Source organism: Sitophilus oryzae, unplaced genomic scaffold (assembly GCF_002938485.1).
Source record: "Sitophilus oryzae breed Bouriz unplaced genomic scaffold, Soryzae_2.0 scaffold_158_pilon_pilon, whole genome shotgun sequence".
Taxonomy (NCBI): Eukaryota; Metazoa; Arthropoda; class Insecta; order Coleoptera; family Curculionidae; genus Sitophilus; species Sitophilus oryzae.
In genome coordinates, this window is record NW_022146269.1 from 1,704,082 (window position 1) to 1,722,836 (window position 18,755).

Sequence of the window (18,755 nt, forward strand, 5' to 3'; positions counted from 1 at the left end):
TATCGCTCGTGTCGCACTCGTTATAACCTAAAACAATAACACAACAATAACAAGACAGTGTCTGACCGCATGTTCCAGCTATTTATGAATGAGATGCTCAGTCTATATTTTATTTTAAGTCTATGGATAGCACTAAATATATACTCTAAAAATATATTTAAAATTAATTTCCGCCATAGGTCAAAAATCAATCAATCGTATTAATCGGAATAATTAGGAGCCTTTATTCTACAAAAATATAATGGTTGTTAAGTGAAAAATAAAATACATTTTGATAATTTAAAACCACAATACCAGACCTCTTTTAATTAGGTGAAAACAAAGCATATACCTATAATAAAGAAAAATAATTCTATTATTATAGTTGGATTTACAAAAAGAAAATTTCTTAATTGCTTGTTTTAGCTTTCTATTCACCGCTAATAATAAGTCTACTAGAGTAACATTGTCTCCAATTATGTGGAACAGTAAAAATATATGATTTTTCTAATCTAGGCAACAAGGTAAAAAAGAAACATTTTCTTTTTATTTTTAAACAATCATGTTTTAAAACACTAGTTTTAAATAACGTAGTGTAGATGACATTCAAAATTAAGAAGACCATCACCATATCCGACACTGGTTTTAAACTGATCTTTAGTTGACAAATTTTAAAAAAATTGTAATTCTTTGCTTTTATATTTTTGTAATGCTGCTTGTGTACGAAGCTCTTTTAGTAAAATAATACGATGCTTTAGAATCATATTCTGCGATGTCCAAGCTATACAAGTTTCATGTTTAAGTAGGAAGAAGGAAAATTTATTCGTATTAAGCATTGAATAAACAACAAAAATAAGAATTCTTTTATAGGTACTGAATATTTCGTATGATCGGAAAAAGTAGTTTAGTTGGAAATAACGATTATTGACATTTACCATAATATTTTACATATGAAATAACAGCGATCTTCATGCCAACTCTGACACCGTTCTTTGTTTAATTATATAATATATTAAATTGTTTAATGATAGAAAATCCGTATTACTAACGTACTGTACCCAAAATCCGTAAATCTACGGATTAATCCGTAGTCCTGGCAACACTGTCTCCGGCAACCACCCACTCTATCGACTAAAAGCAGAACTACGATACAAGGTTTGTTCCAACCCGCCGCAGAACCATCACCGAACGATCACGCTCGTGCGCAGTAATTCACATGTGTTCCAACCGAAATTTGACGGTTGTCGGACGATGCTATTTGCGTACCAACCTACCTTGGGATCGTTTAGTTACGATTTCACAACGGTAATTTCGGTACATGGTCCAAATTGAGAACTATTTGGGTTGACTTGCGCATTAAAGCATATTGGCAGGGATTATCGATTTTTAACAGCTGATTCTAGTCCGGCGTCCGGCTGATGCTTCTGTCTTGGTTATTTTTTACGAATTCGAATACGTGTGCGTTATACTTTTGCTTGTGAGTTTGTGTGGAGTAAATCGTTCGGAAATTTTAAATTGTACACTTTCATAATTATCTATAGATAATAATTAAGGATGAGTGACGATGGAATGAGTGATTTCTTAACCTCCACTTCAGATAGTGACAATTTGGAGTTGCTGCCTAGTGAAAGGGTGAAGCTGCCTAGTGAAAAAATGAACAATATTTAGGTAAGCTTTAATCGTATTTTCTTGTTTCCTCGAACAAAAACAAAAAACCGATCCATACACGCACGCTTGACACTTTTGACAGTCCCGAAAACAATCCACAAAGCGTTCCAACGTTGATACTTTTTGCACCGTCACGAAACTATTCGAAGTCCGCGCATGCTAACAGAGTACAAGAAAACCGATTCGAGTACGATTTCGAAACGATCCCGAAATGCTGGTTGGAACAAACCTACAGTATTCTTTATCCGCTGCGCTGTAAACGACTATCAGCGCGCAGCGGCGCAGAGCTAAACTAAATCTCGGGCAGCTTGACGGTAACGCCAGCTACATATCGGACAGGTTTTGTGCCACGAAATCGCCCATAAGGTTACGCATCTTCTTATTTCTTCAATCAACGATGTTACTCAAAGAGGGAGACTACTCAACAATGCGAAAGACACAACAAGGATACACCGCGCTAGGTAATTGACAAATCTTTAGGGGAACGTTCCGAATATGGAGGTAGCGTCCCGACTATGTATAACCTCACTATTGGGGTGTTCCTATTACTGGATGTTCCGATTAAAGAGGTAGCACTGTATTTAACAACAACTTGAGTCAAACATTAAAAACACAACTCTAAACTAAACGTTGCATAAAACAAAATTAACAAATAATGATTAAACAAATGATCAATCATCATATCCATAAAAAAATCCATTAATTATAAAATGGCTTGTTTATTTTACCATTCATAAATAAAAGCAAACTAGTAAATTGTCCCCATCAGCCAACTTTCCCCTTAAAGCGTTTAATTAAATTTATAACCACCACAATATCTGCCTAACAAGTTCAGATGGTCACACCCTGATACCCCAACATAAATAAGTTCCATTTCACCCCTCTTGACATTCTATTGGTTCGCAGGACTCTTTAAAACCCCATTTCCTCTAGTTTTCAATTAGACTTTTTTGTGTACGTACGAGGTACAAAAAAGAATTTAATTTCAATCGTATGAAAAGAAAAAATCGCCTCTATACTTAGTCCGGTAAATGGGTTTTTAATTAAAATTAACCGTGTCTGTCACCCAATGACAGCTCTTTTCTTTTCGTGTTAATCGACAGCTGTATAAGGGAGCTGTATACACTAGGATAGCTGTTATTAAAAAAAAACAGATGTGGAGCGTCATATTTTTTCAAAAAATTAGATTTTTTTTGCTAAGTAAATCCAACAAGAACAATTCCTAACAGAATATTTTTTCATTACTGTCCTGTAAATAATCATAAAAAATAAAAAAATGTCAATGTTTAAAATACCAAACCTGTTGAAATGGCCTATAGGAAAAAGTGTAGAAATCAAAAAACACTCAGACAACAATTTTCACTAAATATTGCCGCTACTTCAGAAATTATTTGGCAAAAATCTAATTAAAAATAAAACTTCTACACCCTGTATACAGGGTGGCGCACGTCATTCACCGCGGTTGATTATACGAAAACGGAAAGATGTAGAAACAATTTTTTTATGGGTATATGTAGAGGGGCAATGTGCATAATTTAAAATTATTTTCAAATGTACAGGGTGTGTCAGAACTAAGATTCATACCAAAGTTATATTTTTTCTTATGGAACACCCGGTATTTTATTTAATTTTTGGATTCTTGGTTATAAAATAAAGCATTCATTATAAGGGTTTAATAATATGTTTAAATGCTTTGGTTTTTGAGATATTCAAAGATATTTAAACATGCATGATATAATAAAAAAGTTTGTCAACACCCTGTACATTACTTTCCAGAGTTAATTCTTGTGCTAACTTTGAAGCCAGAGAAATAAACTTTACTAAAAAAAAAGTATTGCTTCCTTAAATGTATACAGGGGTATCAAAAATTGCTGATCTATTTTAAATATCTATTTTACATCAAAACTTGGTTATTTCAAATACACTATGTATTTTTTAAAATAGGTCGAAACAGATTTAAATGCTCTTTCAAACTATATTAGGGTTTCCTATACCTATCTGGCTCATATTTTGAATAAAAAGCGATTTTTCATTAAAATGGCAATCAAGATGGCCGGTGTCGCCATGGCAATTTGCTAGTGACAGGTAGTAGCTATTTTCAAAAACGACATTAGTTTATGGACTTTATTTAAATTTATAACAGTTTACTTTTATTTAATTTAAAATATTAACCCTAATTTGTGTTATGGCTTGACCGTCTATGGCTTGACCTCGCCAAAATTATCATCGATTATCATTCTTCAGTCGTCTTCGACGCCGTTTTTTTTTCGATCGTATAGTACATAATATTATACATTTATATATGTCACTGTAAATGTCCGAAATGCGGTAAAACCTAGAATAAGCGCCCTAAACCTAGGATTTACCAAAAGCATTAACTAATTAGGTTAGCCTATTTGGGGGGTGTTACATTTGGCACAAAAACAAAATTATGATTTGAGTCGATTATCATTCTTCAGTCGTCTTCGACGCCGTTTTTTTCGATCGTATGAGCATAATATTATACATTTATATATGTCACTGTAAATGTCCGAAATGCGGTAAAACCCAGAATAAGCGCCCTAAACCTAGGGATTTCAAAAGCATTAATCTAATTAGGTTAGCCCATTTGGGGGTGTTAATGCATTGGTTAGCCTGGTTATTTGAGGGTAAGCAATGCATTGGTTAATAGCCTGGTTATTTGGGGTGTTAATGCACTGATTAGGTGGTTATTTGGTGGGGTTGGTTTGGTTTTTACTACCACTTGCACTTGGTAAATCCTAGGAGTTTTACTAGATCGGCAAGACAAAAAATCTTGTCTTGACAAGCAATTTCTTTGTCTTGTCTTGAAATATTTTCAAGAATTAAAAAAATCTTATGTCTTGGCCATTTCTTGAGAGTTGATTTCTTGTCTTGATTCAAGAAATCTTGAAATTTTTTGATATCTTGACAAAAAAGGAACCCCCGTTTAAAATTCGTTTATTAAAGGAGAACCCCCTGTTTAAAAAGTTGCGGTGAAGATTGGTTAATATGATGTTTGATGGCTTTAAGCGTAAATGCGAGGGTCAGGCATCTAATTTTCAAAAATTTAAAAACTGGGTTCATTATACTGCAGTAGCCAATATCATCAGATTTACATAATTTTGTTAATTATTATTATTATTATTATTATTTAACAGGATAAAGATGAGTGATTGTGATGGTTCATTGAGCAGCAAATCTAAGCCATTCGTAATTGAATCTGGTTCAGAATACCTACCACCTCAGAACCTGGACGTAGAAGTTTAATTAGTGACTTTGACAGTAGTGAGGGTGACAATACTACTACAGATAAAAACAGTCAAAACAACAATGATAAAAGCTACTCTACTTCAGTGGCGTACATTAAAATGTATTATTTTTTTTATACTTAAAAGTTTTACGTTAATTCAAAAGTCTGTATGCCACTGAAGTAGACCCAGGTTTTGCAAGTTTTTTATTCTAATATCTAAACAAATCAATAGCGGCTAATAACAATATAACATTAACAAAAGTAAAATATTTTGGTTAAGCTGTACGAAAATACTCTTCGAAGATAATCTAAGCACCGTTGTGGATATCTAAAAAATTAAAAAAATTTCTAAAAATTAAAAATTATTAGGCATTAAAAAGGTTCTAATTTAATTTGGCCCACAGTATGCCAACTTTGGACATCCGTCAAAGTGCCGCTTCAATATTAATACAAATATTTTTGCTTAATAATTTTTTTATCCATCAATTAATGGATATCCATAATATAATATACAAATACCTAAGTAAATGAGTATTCCTTTTTTATTTTATATTTTCAAGAAATTTCAAGATTTTCTTGATTTCTTGTCAAGAAATCTTGATCTTGAGAAGTAATTTCTTGTCTTGTCTTGAAAACCAAAAATCATTTCTTGTCTTGATCTGTTCTTGAAATCAAGAAGTTGTCAGGAAAATGACGACCCCTAGGTTTTACCGCATTTTGGACATTTATAGTAACATATACATATTTTGTGGTGACTAATATTTAGTAATTTATAAATATTGATGTTCGGAACGATATTTATGAAGATAATACTAATCTTGACGAAATCAAGAAAATGTGAAATTTCTTGAAATATAAAATAAAAAAGGAATACTCATTTACTTAGGTATTTGTATATTATATTATGGATATCCAATGGTGATGGATAAAAAATTATTAAGCAAAAAATATTTGTACGAAGCGGCACTTTGACGGATGTCAAAGTTGGCATCCTGTGGGCCAAATTAAATTAGAACCTTTTTAATGCCCTGTTTTTTAATTTTAGAATATTGTTTATTTCTTTTCTTCATATTTAAGTTTGTGTATGGTATTTGTAATGATAAAATTAAATAATTAATCGGATAGAATTAAAGGTCAATCAAAAAATCAAAATACGAAAATAATTGATATTAATATTAGGTATAGTTCGTAATGAACTATCCACCTTGTAAGTTATTAAACAAACCTGGCAACTGTCTGGTTTTGCCCTTTGCTTTTTCTACCGACTCGTTTTCATTTCCAATATCCAATAACGGTGCTTAGATTATCTTCTTCGAAGAGTATTTTCGTACAGCTTAACAAAAATATTTACTTTGTTACTGCTATATTGTTATTAGCCGCTATTGGATTTGTTTAGATCAATTAACATGTTAATTAATAATGTTTATTGGTTAGTTTGTTTTATTATACAGGGTTGGTCTGAATTGTATTCGGGAAACTTCGGCAGATAAAACTAAGTAAAAGTTCGTATAATTTTATATACAGGGTATGTAAATCTGATGATATTAGCTACTGTAGTATAATGAACGTTTTAAAATTTTTGAAAATTAGATCCCTGACCCTCATTTTACGCATAAAGCCGGAAACTTCGGCAAACATATTCTGCAGATGAAATAAGTAAAAAGTTCGTATAAATAAATGTCCTAAAATGCTTAGTTTCGGAGATACAGGGTGTAGAAGTTTCATATTGATTTCGATTTTTTCCAAATAATTTCTGAAGTAAAGTCAATATTTGTATGAAAATTGATGTCAGGGAGTTTTTTGGCATGAGAAATTTGATTTTGATGTCAATATGACTCCTACTAGTAGAGGGCGCCACCTATGTGTGTTTTAACTGTTAAAAATGTTAATTAAAAATATACTTAAACCCTTAAATTCTACATAAAAAGGTGCTTTGGAAATGTTTTCATAGAAATCCAAAATTTTCCATAGCAAAAAAGTTACAGCGATTTGTTAAAAATGCACATTTTTGAAAAACACCCCATAACTCCGAAACGGTAACAGATATTGATGTGCGGTTTTCACCATCATGTTTTTGATACGATCGAAAAAAAATTGAGCGTCCAGACACTGATATTAGTTTCAAGTCTATCTCCTATAGAAAAGGGTGTTTCCATTTAAAAGCGTCGAATTTGACCCACTCTGTACACTTCTTTATTTTTTAAGTTAGCCTTAAGAAGATTGTAGTTTAATTTTATATTGCGTAAAAATGACTTTTAAATGGTGTAGTCGTGGCTGTATAGTTTAAAATTCCAGAAATAATATTTTTTTTGAAATAGATTTGTGTCTGGATACTATATCCTTTTTGAATCTTTCTATAATCAGGGTTAATTTTTGTAAATGTCAATTTGTAGTAAATGACGTCTAGAGATTGACCTCGCCAAAATTACCATCCATTGTCATTCGCAGCCGTCTTGGACGTCGTTTTTTTTATCATACGGTATAATAGAAATAACGATAGACAAGTCTGATACGAGGGTAGTCTGAAACTTCCTAACCTTACCATGTATAAATTATATAATAATTTTTTGTACCAAGAATATATTCTTCTCTCAAGAACATAATATGAATGTCATAATAATGTGGAATGTTCTGATACATTTTCTTACTTCAATTAGAGAATTACTCATAAATGGAGAGGATAAGACACTTTGTTCCAAGTTCACTTCAACTTCAATTTCAAGAACATTACACATCTGAAGCGAAAATTCAACCAAAAAATACATGGGACTAGAAAATGGCTCTAAAAACAAGCAAACACTTATATTAGGCTGGAAAATTGATGCAGGTGACTGGTTTTTGGATTAGCCAATGAAGTCAACCTATAATCAAATATGTTCAGAAAGTAAAACACATTACAAAAAAAGCATCATTACTTGACTAAGTGGAGGTAAATACTAAAACAGAAGAAAATTTTAATTCACCAATAGAAAGCTTCACCAGTTGCAACAATGAAATTCAATAATGAAATTATTGAAATATGTATTACTGCTTTGCTTAACTATTGCAAATGTAATGACTAACATTCAAAGAAAACGTTCTGTGATATGGATAAACCAAACAGCAACAATCCGTTAACCGAGCTAGCCTTTGTTATTCAAATACTTCGTATCAAAATGCAAACATTAAAAAACGATAAATATCCGCTTTTCAAAGACTATATCTTACACATTCTATACAAATTTCATTTATACCTCCGCTATCAAAACTTCTGTGAATTTTATGTGAAATATTGCTGTTACAATACTGTAAAGTCCCTGAAATTAGAGTAAATGTGTCGTCCTCGGTGTTCTAAAAAGTATATTATAAATTTGTAAATTAAAATAGAATTATAAATATCATTTTTTAATTAGCAAAAAAACGACACCATACTATTTTTTAATACACTTTCTAATCATAAGTATATATTGTTACGGATTCCGTGGGTCCAATTAATTTAAACTCACGATAAAATACTTAACGAATTTATTTGTCTCACTCTGTACACACAACTTATACTATTTACAACACAATTTATGCAACTCTAACGGTATTTCACAATTTAAAACGCGGTATTATCAAACTTCAGACTTCAGACTGCTCCAACTGTCACAGCGCGGGCCTTATAAACCCCCTGGCGATTGTTTCTGGAATTTTCTAAAGAATTCTGTAATTTTCTTTTACTTTCTGGCGAATTCGCCAGGTTCCAGGTTCCTCAATGCACGTTGCAGTTATGTAGCAGTAATGCAATTATGCAACCAATAATACACCTTGTCCTTGACAATATAATTCTAAGAATTGACTCAATGAATTAACATAACAGAGAGCAAGTTCCCTTTAAGACATTATACAAAGTCAATTTGCTAAAACACGCCCTGACATAATAACATAATAGTAGTTTTCAATCTAGCCCACCCTTAGAGACCTCCCCTAATATAATATTCTGTTAATCCGTAACTTGCAGGCTTTGAAACGCCGTACAACAATAAACGAAATGGATCCTATAACTGTATTATTTATTTTGTAATTCTTAGATATTAAATAAATGGATATTAATATTGTTATGTTGTAATATTCTTATTCATTCTTTTTGTATTAGACTGTATATAACAATTAAATAATTAATAAAATTATATAAGGATTCTTGCCACTTAACTGCTGATATAGAAATTTGATTCTACGCTGTGTTTGTCATAATGTGGATCAACCTGCTCTCACTACCGGTTTCGGAGCCCTATACTCCATCATCAGGTGAGCTTGGGCAGATCCACAAAATGACAACCACAGCGCAGAGATAGTTAATTGCTACTTGTCAACTTGTCAACAAGGCGGAATTAAGTATCTCTGCGCTGTGGTTGTCATTTTGTGGATCTGCCCAAGCTCACCTGATGATGGAGTATAGGGCTCCGGAAACCGTAGTGAGAGCAGGTTGATCCACATTATGACAGACACAGCGTAGAATTAAATCAGCAGCAGTTAAGTGGCAAGTCAATCCTTTACATTATTATTATACAGGAAGGACCACTGAAAACTTACAATGGCTATACTTTTAAACCAAAAAGATATCAAAAAAATAAAAAATACTGCGTTTCTATAATATCGAGGGGAATACATATGACGTATTTTTGAACCACTCTGACCTACCCCTTAGGAGGCACCCCAACTCACGTAGAAAATCTTAAATAGCAACACCCCTACTTGTGGCGTCTTTTTGAAAAGCTCATGAAAAATGCTAAATGATGATCATAAAGTTTTTAGGGTGAAATTGAAAAACTACCCTTACACGAACAATTAGGTGAACATTAATAAAAAAAAGGTAATTTTTTCAGCATAAGTTACAAATTGGGACCCAGCTAAATGACGCAAATGAAGTATTTTTCAAACCACCCAAACCTACCCCTAGGTGGCACCCCCTGACTTCTAATCTCAAGATAGCGATACCCCACTTGTGACACTTCTTTCGAAAATTAATCGAAATTGCTAAACGATGGTCATACAGACTTCAACTTAATTACTGGTTAGTGACAAGAAATGTAGGTGTGACAATTTGAAAGAAATTTAAAATGATAATTTATTTTAATAATTCCTCAAAATGACAGCCGTTTTGTTCCATACAAAAATACAAACGATTTTCAAATTCTTCTCTCACTTTTTCGAAAGTCTCTCTCGGAATATTTCGATATGTTTCAATTCTCGTCTGCCGCAATTCTTGCAACGTACCTGGTTTTGTCTTGTAGACTATGGATTTAGTGTAACCCCACAAGGAAAAGTCTAAAGGAGTGAGATCAGGTGACCTTGGCGGCCACTCGATTAGACCCCTTCTGCCAATCCATTGCCCTGGATAATATGTATCCAACCACCGCCTTGTGACAATAGAATAATGCGAAAAGGGCTCTATCTTGCTGAATGAAGTCTTCATTAAGAGTTATAATAAATTTCTTTTGTACCAGCTTCTTTTTCCTCCAATTGTTCATGGATACAAAAATAATTAATTCTATTGATTTTCACACGTTTTGACATTTTGTTTTATTTTTAGGCTCTATTTTTTCCTCGTTCTTTTTATGACAGTCGTTCAGCATTTTTACATGCTTTCCAAACAGGTGTCACAAGTGGGGTATCGCTATCTTGAGGTTAGAAGTGAGGGATGGCACCTAGGGGTGGGTCGTGGTAGTTTGAAAAAACCTCATTTAGCTGGGTCCCAATTTGTAACTTATGCTGAAAAAATCACTTTTTCTCATTAATGTCCACCTAATTTTTTTCGTTAAGGGGTAGTTTTTCATTTCACCCTAAAAACTTTATGATCATCGTTTAGAATTTTTCATGGGCTTTCCAAAAAGGCGCCACAAGTGGGGTGTTGCCATTTAAGATTTTCAAGTGAGTAGTGGTGCCGCCTTAGGGTAAGTCGGGGTGGTTCAAAAAATACGTCATATGTATTCCCCCTCGATATTATAGAAACGGTATTTTTTATTTTTTTGATATCTTTTTTGATTTAGAAATTATAGCCATTGTAAGTTTTCAGTGGCCCACCCTGTATACTATCTCTGCGCTGTGGTTGTCATTTTGTGGATCTGCCCAAGCTTACCTCGAGTAGATGGAGTAGGGCTCCGAAACCGGTAGTGAGAGCAGGTTGATCCACATTATGACAAACACAGCGTAGAATTAAATTTCTATATCAGCAGGTAAGTGGCAAGAATCCTTATATAATTTTATTATATACCTTTACTGCAAGAAATTTGTTTCTATTTTATATAATTAATGAACACCTTGTTATTGGATAAAAAGTAGGTGTTTTGGTTAAACTAGAATTTTAAGATTAATTTTCTAACCCAATAAAATGACAACACTCTTCATCTCCGAGCCAACTCTTACGCCTTATTTTTTCGACCGTATGGAATTTTCAACGTGTTTTCATCCATGCAATTTAAGAGGAAATTGGAAGTTTCACTTCTGTATTGCTGTTATTAAAACTTCGTAACTCAAAAATAATTAACAGCAACTTTTTTGTCGTCATCCTTTTAAGTTCTATCATTAACTTTATTATTGAACTACCCTACACATTTGCATATCCAATACATCAGCGCATCAGCAATGTATTCAGCGTACAGTACCGCAAACATTTGCATTTTGTCATTAAGGAATGAAAGCAATAAATCAAATCGAGAGTTTTTTCAATAGATTCCCCCGCAAATACTTGTTTACCCCTTCAGCGTGATGAAAATTCCATTTTCCGATTAATTTTCCGCTATAAAAAGCTGCGTAGGTGGTCTTCCTATTTTCTTTTTTCTCTTCTCGTTCCGTTGCTATCGGAATATCTGGGAAACTGAATACCGACATGTTTATGAATTAACTCCCTCGAATGACGTCAATGTTCTTGACAAAAAAAATACTGTCGAAGTAGGTACTTTAATATTCATGGAAAAAGCCGTCCATTCTTAAGTATTCCTTATTTAGGTATAGCATTAGATATCGTTCATGATAATTTTAGTACTAAAGACATAAGTATATAAAAAATGTCTATACCTATTATGTGGCGGATTTATTTCTCCAAAAAAATCCTTTATGGGTATTTATAATGTCATTTTAACAGAACGTCAACGGTTTCTTTTAGACGTATCTGTTATAAAAAAGTAAAGTGTTCTCGAATAGTTGAATTTAAATATTTTAAATAGTTTTTTTCTTTATTCTTTATATTTTTTTTGCTTCCGACGACGGAAGGAGATAAACTTTCCGAAACGTTAAGCATTTTTTTCTTTGTTAGGCAAATTTGTATAACTGTAAACATAACTTCTGACAAGCAGTGTCCGGTTAGGTTTAACGCAGAAGTGTTTACAAAAAAAAAATAACTATTTTATTTTACAGATTTTCTTGCAGTGTAGTGGCGAAATAACCATAAAGGATTTTTTGGAGACATAAACATATGGTATTAGTATAGAATTTTAAGAGAAGTTTCATATTTACAATAATAAAATAATATACCGGATGCGTCTCAAAAGTGGCTAAACCCTATAACTTTTTTATTTTTTCAGATAAAAAATAAAGATTTGGTATGTTAGTATAGTTTTCGGCCATTTCCTGTTTCACCGGAAATGACTACAACTTTTGATTTTTAACACCTATTTTGTTACTATTTTACACCTATTTTATTACTTACATTATATTACTCCATAGAAAATGACACTCTGAATAGAATGACATATCATATGCCAACCATTCATCATCATTTGATATGATATATGATTCACTCATCATATCATTTGATATTTTCGAATATGGTTTATTTGAAATTGCAACATACGACAATTTGACTCGAAATACCAAGTGTGTGGTACTAAATTATTTGTAAAAAAATGCAAATATGCTGACGAACCACCCTCGTTCCATTTGAAAAAATTGAGATATGATTTAAAATACGATTTGGTCATCTTTTAACCGACCAGAACAAGACACTAAAAGTTGACGTATAATATGTCATCGAATTCAGAGCATAATTATCTAACAAATAAAGTAAAAAAATACCGAGGGTGCCATTTAAAAATTAAAAGTTGTAGTAATTGCCGGTGAAACAAAAAGTAGCCGAAAATAATTGAATACATCAATCAATCCTAATTTATGTCATATACTAACATTACAGTTGAGGGTTGGAACCTTTGGTGTTACACAGCAAAATAAAAGACTAAATCACCTCAATACACCAAAACACTTTTACTTTTACACTGGACGCGAGTTTCGCTAACCATGTTAGCATCATCAGCAGATGATTATAAACAGTTTATAATAATCTTATTTTGATATACTAACATGCCAAATCTCGTTTTTTATCTGAAAAAAATAAAAAAGTAAATAGAGGTGAGCTACTTTTGAGACGCACCCGGTAAAGCAAAACTATCACAAAATATGTGGACTTAACTTGTGACAGAAAATCAGGATGATCCCGAGGATGATCCCTATCACACTTTTATGATATAAAAAATAAACATTTCAAGACGAGGGTCAAGAATTATTAGTAATAAAATTATGGAAGTTGGCTCATCTATAGTATGTCCCCAAATTTTCTTTACAAGAGGAAACATTTTTTTCTTATTAACATTTTCGGAAAAATGCATCTTTATAAAAAATTTTGCTTGTTCTAAAATGGTTAATCCCGTTGCAATAATAGTTCCCGAATTGTAAGGACAGTCCGGGGACATACTGTATTTTAAAATAAATAAATAAATAGATTGCAATATATTAATTACAATTTTAAAAGAACTGATTAATTCCTTAATTGACTCATTGGAAAATCACATTGCAATGCACAATAATTATAGATAAAATAATATGCTATCAGTTTAAGTATTGTTATTAAGGATACTTTTTTCGAAAATTTCCAAGGGTTTCTAGTTTCTATTATGATGAATACATCTTAAAATCACATGTAACTTCAGCATGTCAGTGTCCGAATTTAACAAAATTAATTGTTGCCGGTGACGAAAAAATGACCTAAAAGTAAAGTTTATGGTACGAAGTACGAACATCTGTCCTTTACGACCCAGTTCGGATGTGTTGTCATTTCTATTGCCAGCTACAACTGAAACGCTCTCAAATTTTTTGAAAAAGAAAAAATCAATTAAAAGAGGTAACCTCAGAAATGAGATTTCATGTCCAAATCTTTTAAAAAAATATATTTATCTAGACTTCTCTTATCTATTGCAATACTAGCGTGTACCCGCGACTTCGTTCGCGTCGAATTAATCATTTGTAATGGTGATGATAAAGCAAAGCAAGGCAGTTTAAGCAGAATCGTGATTACTCAATGGTCATATTTTATGAAACACCCTGTATAAATTTTTAAAAAATCTTAAAATATGTAAAACAACAAAATAAAATATACGTGTTTAAGAGTTTTTCTGAATCACTCACCGGTTTTTAAATAAAAAATATTCTAATATTTGAGGGGTGGTTTCACCCCCTTAGAATTCGAGTTTCGAAAAATTCCTTCTTATCGAACCTCAACCTTCTTATCACACCCTAAAGTCAATTCGTTTTCCAAAAATCAGCTTTTTACGTCAAGCGCTTTAAGCCGGATCGTGATTAATCAATGACCAGATTTTTCGAAACAACCTGTATACATTTTTAAAAAATCTTCAAATATGTAAAAAAACAAAATAAAATATACGCGTTTAAGCGTTTTTTCGGAAACTTGACTTTTTTTAAATAAAAAATATTGTAATATTTGAGGGGTCGTTTCACCCCCTTGGAACTGGAATTTCAAAAAATCCCTTCTTATCGAACCTCTACACCCTAGAATCAACCTGCATGCCAAAATTGAGCTTCTTACATTGAGTGGTTTGAGCAGGATCGTGATTAATCAGTAAGTCAGTCACTTAAGGATTTTATATATTAGTATAGATTCGAAAATCCCCAAAGTTACTAATTACTAAAAGACAGCTATAACTATTTAATAATTTTCAATAATACAACCGAAAATACAACAAATAAATTAGAACTGTTTTTCTTATTAAGATAATTTAATGCTACTATTAAAAGTAATTTAATGCTACAATTTTTGCAATGCCTCCTGTATGTGAATATACCGTGAGTATACCATACAATCGAAAAAACGGCTTCAAAGATGTCTTGGGAATGGCAGTCGCTGTACTTTATTATAGGCCTATGTAAAATCGTATAGTAAATAAATCTATTGTAAATAGATCTATGATTGCTAAGCCAACTTGAAATTTTCTCGATTTTTCGATCATAGGTACGGTATTTATCATAGAGTTTATCGCAAAATAAATACAAATAATTGACTAATTACATTACTCTTACATATTTATAAAGAATATTATTGTAAAGTACCTTATGATCGAAAAAAAACGGCGTCAGAGATGGATATGAAATGAATCTGACCGGCTATCATTTTATATATAAAATCGAGTGTAAAATTATATTGGGAATGTCATAGATCGTCATTTCCAATCCAACTGGACGCCGATTTTTTTCGATCATACGGTATAAGTACATATATTATGTAGTTCCAAACCAGACTTCCAACTAATTATTATCAAGTTACATTAGTAATAAAGATACCTACATCAGCTGTGGATTTATCAAAATTCCAAAATATATGGAATCAAAAGAGATTCTATAAAATATGTACCTACATAAATCATCTAGTCATGCTCAATTTTTTCCATAGTCATCATTTTCAATAATCACCCCAATGACATTCTATTAATCCAATATTGGGTGCTAACGCACCCTCTTCTAACTTCTAAGTAGTGTCATGAAATCGAGGAAAAAGTAAAGAATGGCCTTCAATCTGCCTTCAATAGAGACTAGGAATAATGTAATAAATATATTTTATTCAAAAATACTGATGCTGAATACAAAAATACACTCAGTATTTTTTATTACAAAAACCTTGGATTATTTTTCATAAGTGTTAATTACTTTAGCAATGTTAAAATTGAATGTGATGTCAATATATTGATAGCAGATAACATAATTATGTCCGTAATACAGGGCTCAAATATGACATAAATATAGATAAACAAAAATTAATCACAGAAAAATTAACTGACTGTTGTTCTATCTAATTTTGATAATTCTAAATATACGATAAATTTTCAAGCGAGCAATTAAGTATGAGGAAAAATATGAAGAACATCCGGACTTAAGTTTGTGATATAATTAGTTAGTGACCTACGCAGTGAAATAGTTATTTTTACGTGCTCGATTTGTCAATAGAAACTATAGAAGCTTGGCTGTTGTGTGCGTTTAAAATTAATCAAACAAGTCAATGAACGAATAAGAAATGTAGATGTAATGGGTGTTCAAATAACCTTTTGAAGTATTTCATTTTCAAAATATACTAAAAATGCTGTTTACTGTTAAATACACTCAAACTAAAAGTAAATAAATTGACGAGTAATAAATTTCTTATTAACTCCAAACTTCGTAGGTACTGTAGGTACTTACATCATAACATAACTTTACATAATTTTAAGAGTTAATCTCAAATATTTAGTTAATGTTGGACATTAAGTTACGCTCTGTTGCCACACTATGATAAATATTTCATGCATAGCAAATATTACGATAATTTACAAAATATCTTTTGGAATTTCATAGAGTAAGTACATACAAGATGTTTAGATTATAACGATTTTAACGGTACTTTTCAGGTTGCCTTTTAAGCCCTAATGTAAAGGTACGTTTAGAGATCCCTTAAAAAAGGTTAGAGATCTTTTATGTCACGCAGGTAACATAAAACTTGAACACTGATCTCTACATTATTAATAATTTCAAAATATTCATTGAGATACTTATCTATCTAAATACAAGAGTAGTTTTAGGATAATCTCAGTGAATATTTTGAAATCTGGCCAGACATAAAGCAATTCTTTTATCGTTAAATACTGTTACAAATATTGAACTTAGAACCTCAAAAATCAACAAATTATTGCATAGAAAATACGTCAGCATAAAATACAATTGAAAGAAACGTCACATAAAATAGCAATGACCGAAGGTCAGTTGATAAACCCTACAAAGTACTTCAATTACTTTAGAATAACTAGAACATACCCATTATATCCAATTCATAAAATCGATGGAATAAATGCCAAAAATGAGTCACAAAGTTCACAACAGCACGTTAAACAAAATACATCCGATTATTCATTCTTCAAAGTAGGTTCGGAAGGCATCACGGAAACCAGGTAAAAGAAAGTGCACAGCGTAAAAAACTCGTCGAAATACTTGTCAAAACTACACGAAATCGAACTGTTTTATGAACTATAACTTAACGAACACTATTTCGAGTTAAATAACTACGTTATCGCGCGTTTTTAGATAAAAACATAAACAAAACTATCTCGTAAAGCCTAACCAAACCCGTATTTACCGAGACACAACAACCACAGAGCAACGATTGAATGTAGATTTCTGTGCGCCTACGACGGCGCCGCTCGCGGAGAATGCCGGAACATCTGCACGTATGACTTCGGACATTTTCGGTTCTGGTCAAATCGTTTAAGGTGGTTTGCGGGATTGCCATGTATGAACATTATTCCGTGAAATTAGTAATTCTACTAAATAAAAGTTACGTAAAATATTAATTTAAAATACAAAATTTTAGGATATACGTTTTCTAAAGCTAATGATATTGAAAAAGTTATCATATTTTAATCAACACACAATAAAATTTTCAAATCTATATGTCGAACAAATCGTAGTTTCCAAAGATATTTGGAAAAATATTATTAGATTGGTTAGGATTTGAGTTGCTTTCTTTGAATAAGAAGACTAAGGAAGGAGCATATCAAAAATCTTAGGTACACCGCGATGGGCCTCAAATATGGCTGACTTAAATTCAAGTTTATCAGTGTCGTTCTAATTTTATTTAAAAAATGTAAAACTATGATGTAGGGTAGACGTGGGGTAGACTCAATAATTTGTTGTTTTATTTTACGTTGTGAATAAATGTTGAGTAGTTATTAAAATTGTTATAAAAATATATATATCTAATAATAAAATAGATAAGTTATAATAAGTATTTATTAACAAAAACATCCGATACGCTACTGAAGCAGGTAAGTCAAATTCCAACACATCTATCTAAATTCTTTTGACATCTAATCTTTGACAAGTAATAAATAAAAGCTAAAATGCAAGAAAAATATATAATTTAGTTAATTTAAATGAATTTCATAAATGATCGTTTACTACACGTATGTATATTATATGTATAGTCACTTACTAGTTGAATTTGTTCCATTATTTCACTCAACTTTTTGCCAGATCTACCGCACTACACAACCAGCCTATTTTAGAATCTTTTTCCGATAAATCATGATAGTGTCACTGTTAATTTAAGTTCTGCCACAATTTCCATCTAGATTTACTACCTATACAACTATCAGTAGTAGAATAAATAATAAATAACATAAAATAAGCTCCGTAAAGACGACAAATCCACAAAATTTCAAATCAAATTCAAATGTGTCAAATGAATCGTCAAACAGAACTGTCAAGGATCCCCACCCTAGAGTGCTTTTATGGTGGTTTTTCCGCCCACCATGCATGAATACATGGATACATTATGCTCCTTCCTTAGTCTTCTTATTCAAAGATTGCTTTGGTTAGCTTTTCTTTGTGGAGGGTGTTAAGCTGTGGTTTTTATATTTTAATAATTAACTGTGATTTTGTAAAAATCTTATTAGATTTATTATTAGATTGGTTAGCATTTTAGACACTTTTAAATTTTTTTTTTGTTCAAAAGTGATAAAAAGATAATTTTGTATGTATTTATGCTTACAAAAATGGAAAATGAAAATCAATCATTTCCGCAGGAAAT

At 31.7% G+C, this 18,755-nt stretch overlaps 1 protein-coding gene across 9 annotated transcripts in view; it reads right to left on the reverse strand.

Moving 5' to 3' along the window:
- The window catches only part of LOC115879850 (rap guanine nucleotide exchange factor 2), a 329,414-nt gene that overhangs the window by 236,150 nt on the left and 74,509 nt on the right, over positions 1-18,755 (reverse strand). Inside the window, exon 1 of one of the 9 annotated variants that reach the window (XM_030896861.1) lies at positions 16,985-17,374. The exons of the other annotated variants lie outside the window; for them this stretch is intronic. The gene's annotated coding sequence lies outside the window, so the exon portion shown is untranslated. Of the gene's footprint in view, positions 1-16,984; positions 17,375-18,755 lie in introns of those variants that run through there. 9 annotated transcript variants of the gene reach the window in all.